Genomic DNA, 5342 nt, shown 5'->3' on the forward strand with positions numbered 1-5342 from the left:
CGTGTGGATAAAGGACGCGATGCATCTGTGAACACCTATAGAACTGAAGGCACACAAGATAAACTTGAATGTAGGCAAATATTCAGTAAATCACGTGGAAAGTTGGGGATGTCAAGACAGAATGTGGAATGTGACAAACATCTAAATGCATCACTAACGTATAAAATGCCATGAAGTGTGGGGCTGTTTCCTACCTAACTCTGGAGATGGGAGGAGTCTATAAAAGCAAGGGAAAGGGCCCATAAGCACTGTGTGCTGGTTGCTGGAGATGAGTTGACAGTCCTGACCTCACCACATGTTTACGCTGCACCCCTGGGGTAAGAGCCAGGGGAGGGGCTGGAATGATCCACGTGGTGACAGGTCAGAGACAGAAGCTGCAGCATGACGCCAGGAGCCGTCACCCTTCCCCCTCAGGATTTGAAGCCGAGGATGGCTTCTGTGCAAACCAGTGACCTCTCAATCCCGCCACCACTCATCCCCCCAACCAGCGATCACAGCAACCTATTTTAGACAGTGGGTAGCTCGGAGAAACCCTTAGAAGTCTGGAAAACTCGGACAGAGCAAATTAGCAGAATAAAAGGAAGTTGGGGCAATCGTAAGGCCAGAATGTGCTCCTCGGGCAGCTTTGGTGAGAACACAGCTGCTGTCGCTACTGGCGCTGGGTGCTGGGTGGTGCGTCCCAGGGTCAACTGGACCACGCTGCCACTGGACAGGGGCTTTGTTTCTTTTGCTGCCGTGATGAGTCCTCCACTGTCTGTTAAGAAATGTCCCCAGCTCCCCATTCAAAGCCCCAAATGGAGACGCCATGCCCTACCAGCAAGAGCAGCTGGAACACCCATCATGTTTCCATATTGACACTATTCCTGGGAGTCAGAGCTCCCTGACACTGAGGCCCATAGGGTGGGAAGTGCCTCAAATGTGCAGGAGGAATAGAACTCTGGACAGTCAGAAAATTGACTAATGTCCACCATGATACAAACACTCACCAAACCAAAGTGGTAGAGTGATTTTACCATCAGACCCAATACATATCAAGGAGAAAAAGTCACTGTTTGAGAATAGTGATTATTAGGGACTTGAAGGATGTCAGGGTTGGAGAAGGAGGTAAGGGTAGAAGAAAGGATATTGGATATGATTCATGCTCACTCTGTGAATGTATGAAAAGAACACACTGAAGCCATTACTGTGAACAATTGATGTGTTGATAAAAAATAAAACTATAAAAACAAAACAACCTCTCCAAAAGTCACAATTTGATCAAGAGAACAATTCCCCAGGATTCACAAGGATAGGATAAACACCCCCTGCCTTGGTGAATCACTAACAGCGTAGCCTTAAAAAAAAGTATGGTATTGTAAAGAGAAAGTAAAAGATGTACAATCACAGTAAAAGACTGTACTATTTCTTTCTATATGCAAGATAAAGTAGACTTAGTCTGTTTTGGGTTGCTATCACAAAATACCTGATGTAGAGAGATTTATGAAGAAAAGAGGTTCATTTTGGCTTACATTTCCATTGAAGATCAGGAAGCTGCAACTGCTGAGTTTCTGATGAGGACCTTGAGCTGCATCAAGGGAACATGGGCATGTGTAGAAGGAGCTTATGTATGAGAGGCAGAGGGGAGGTGCCTGGCTCAATCAACTATTTGGTAGCTGTTGCTAAAAAAAAAAGATATTTATATTATAACAACCCACTCTCCACCTGCATAACTCAGTTCCACAGACCTGACCCACCCCTCTGAAACCTAATCCACTTTAAAGAACTAAGCCAGTCTCCAAGGAAAACAGGCTCCATTCTTGAGGGCAAAGCCCTTGACCTAGTTACCTGTTAAAGATCTCAACACCTCTTAACAGCACCAGATTGGCAATTTAATTTCAACATGAGTTTGGGTGGGAACAAAACATTATGTAAATCATAACATAGACCCCCCCCAAAAAAATATGTGAATATAGAATTCAGTGTTGAACACCATGAAAGACGTTGGTCTAGCAAATATTGCAGAACCCTGAGCCTAACAAGTGGCAAAGGCACCTACTTTTCAAATGTGCATGGAATAGTCCCTAAAGTTCACTCATCACTAAAGAAATCTCCCCCACAAGCTCCATCATCAGTATCAGGTAGATTATATTCTCTGCCCATAAGACAATGAAATTAGAAATCAATAACAATAAAATAATTACAAATATGCCTTGTGCAGTGTCCCCTGCCTTATCTGCAGGGAATATGTTCCAGGGGATGCCGGGAACCAGGGAGAGCACCCACCCCTGTATGGTAGGCTTTTTCCTACAGATATATACTGGTGATAAAGTTTAAGTCATAAACTAGGCTCGATAAGAGATCAAGAGCAACGACTGATAACAAGATAAACAAGTGTAACAATGTCCTGTAATATGTCTTATGTGAGAGTGGTCTTTCTCATCCTCTCAAAATATTTTACTGAACTCTATTGTATTTCAATATATTATTTTAATATGTGTCTTACCAGGTCACCTTACCCTTGGCAAGGCAGCTGCTGCAAGTCTGGTGATGTCCAACTCTGAGCTGCCCTTTCTGTTCCCAAGAAGAACTTAGGAAAACCTCTGGAAGTCACTCCTGAGGCTGGGAGTGCGGGCACAGTGGCAGAGGGGTAGGGTGCAGCCAATGCTGTCTCTCCAGGCATAAACATGCCGCCCTGGCCTTTCTCCTTTACTGATGTTTCCCAGCAGTGTGCACGACAGTCTCTTCCCAGAAACCCAAATCAAAAATCAGGACTTGGGATCCACCATTCTGGGAACCCCTCGGCATGTAGCAATTTGGTCCAGAAAAAAACAGAGCTAAGAAATGCACACCGGACCACGGGTTCTCCTTCCCTCTCCTTCCCCCCGTTCTCCTGGAATGGGGTCTGCTGATCCTTTTTTTCTGTCTAACGGATCCTTTGCTATGTCATGGCTTCCCTGTTTCCTCAGTATTTTGCGTGGAACCATCCTCTCCTGTCTAAGAAAATCAGACGTGCAGTTAAACTGTGATGTGTAAGAATCACAAAAGAACATGATGGATGTTAGAAACTAAAAGTACTCATTTTGAAATGTATCCACGTTACACATATCTATGTCCCACAGGGATCAAAGTGAGCCCATGAGGATGGGCAAGAGGAAGCAGAGGGTAGAGCCGTCGCTCAATCCTTTTAGGTGGGAAAGTCGATCGAGTCCTTGGTGGCTGTGGCTAACCGTGCCAATCCCAAACTTAAAAGCGGAGACGTCATTTAAGTGTGTTAGGATAAGCAAAGTAAGAAAAGTTCCTCTACAACCCCAAAAGTAAACAAAATGAAAAATAAAGATTACGGAACAAAAGGAAAATAGCCACGGAAATAGGTAAGAAATACATCTAAAGGAACTGTGAATAGGACCGGGGAGCCAAATCTATCTGAGAAGTCATAAATGTGAGATAGATTTATTTGCCTAAAATAAAAGCTCAGATTAGACTCGTGCAAAAACCCAAGTACGCGTTACAAAAGAAAACGGTGCTCATAAAAAGTTCGTTAAATATTCACACTTAAATTACTAAACAAAAACTAAGACTCTTGTGAGATGGATCAATATTCTACTCTACCATGTAATTTTATATAGGTCAACATGCATTTGACCTCAAAAGAAATAGGAAACCTAGTCATTCAATAACCATGGGGAAAAAATAAGCTATTTAAAAGCTACCCTGACCCCCAAAAATGCCTTTTTTCAGAGAGTTTTACCTGGAATAGCTTGACAATTTCCAAGGAAGGAATGATTTTAAAACTTCAGCTTTTCTAGAACATGTCAGATTCCTTTTTTAAGGTCAGCCAAACACTGAGATGAAAATTTAGCTAATACGAAACAGAAATCAGATCAGCCCTACATTAAAAAAAAAACCAATATTAATATCTCCATGAAGTATTAGCCCATATAATTCAGCGAGAGTGCTGGACAGAAAATACACTCTGACCAAGCTGAGTTCATTCCAGAAATGCAAAAATGGTCCTGTGTTAAGAAATCCCATGGATGTAATTCACTGTGTCGGTCAGGGTTCAGCTACAAACAATAGAATCCTCTCTCACTAGTTGGAGCTGGAAGAGGTTAATGGCAGGGTGCTGCGTGGCTCCCAGAAGCCTAGGCAGGGCTGGGGAAACAGACACCAGGGTGAGCTTTTGGAGACAGCCTCCAAAGCAGCTCCCCTGAATCAAGCCGGGAAGGCGGCTCACTCTCTCCTGGCTCTGCCAGCAGCAAGCCCGCGCCAAGACGCAGAACAGCAGGCCAAGAAGCTGCCTCCGTCACAAAGTCCCTGCAATCAGGAAATGTTCTGACAGCAGAGACACCACGTCCCAGAGCCAGCATGGTGCACCCTTTCTGTGTCCAGTGCAGTGGGTGGCCTGCAAGCCACCTGTCCATGTTCCAATCCTGCACCCCGGATCCCTTCTTCCCCTCAGAGGCAGATCGGCATCTCCACCACTGTGGGCAGCAGCGATCGCAGATGCAGTAAGAGTGCAGTCTTCCTAGCGCCCTTCCTTCCAAAGCTCAGGACAGGGCATCGGATCACTCAAACCTAAAGCAGATCCAGACATCTGCCTGGAAACAGCTCAGAGGCATGTGGCGCCTTCCCATCTCTGAGGTACGGGGAGTGTGGGCGTGCAGCATGTGTGATCATGCACGTCCCTGCCACCCCGAGACCTCTCCACGTCCCCAGATCTCATTGCACAACAATCACCCTTCAAGACAATGCAACAGCAATCTGCTCCTACCTGAACACGACTCCTCATATAAAGGGAAACACCCCCACCCTCCCCCGGGAAGAGAGGACCATCAGATGCTCTGAGTGAGCTCACGCTTCATCTGGCTCCATAGAAACCCAAGACTGGTGTCCTGAAATCATCTAAGGGCTGAAATACACTGGAAACCACCAACAGCACACTTTACATTAAAAAAAAAAAAAAAGATAGAGGAGAAAAATGGTTAACAGATATAAACATAAATCCAACAATAAGAGAACATGGGGGAGAAATGGTCCTGATTTCAGCAATTTGTCATGAAGACAATGTTAGACTGATTAGATGTATACAGTGACACACTGATTCACTGTGGGGACACATTGTGAGAAATGCACCCGCTGGGCAATCTCTTCCCTGTGTCAATATGGTAGTCTGCACCTGGTGACATGAGTGTGATCCAATGGACCACAGACGGTCGGTCACACACTCTCAGTACCTGTTTACCAAGACCTCTCTGTGTAGCCCATTAGTGTGAATATGATAAGAGCCTCTATATCAGCTTATTAGAGTATATATGCAACTACTTGTTGAGCTATAACTTATATACCATATAATTCAATGGTTT

Source organism: Marmota monax, unplaced genomic scaffold (assembly GCF_021218885.2).
Source record: "Marmota monax isolate L192 unplaced genomic scaffold, Marmota_monax_Labrador192_F-V1.1 WCK01_AAM20220418_F8-fsc00217, whole genome shotgun sequence".
Taxonomy (NCBI): domain Eukaryota; kingdom Metazoa; phylum Chordata; class Mammalia; order Rodentia; family Sciuridae; genus Marmota; species Marmota monax.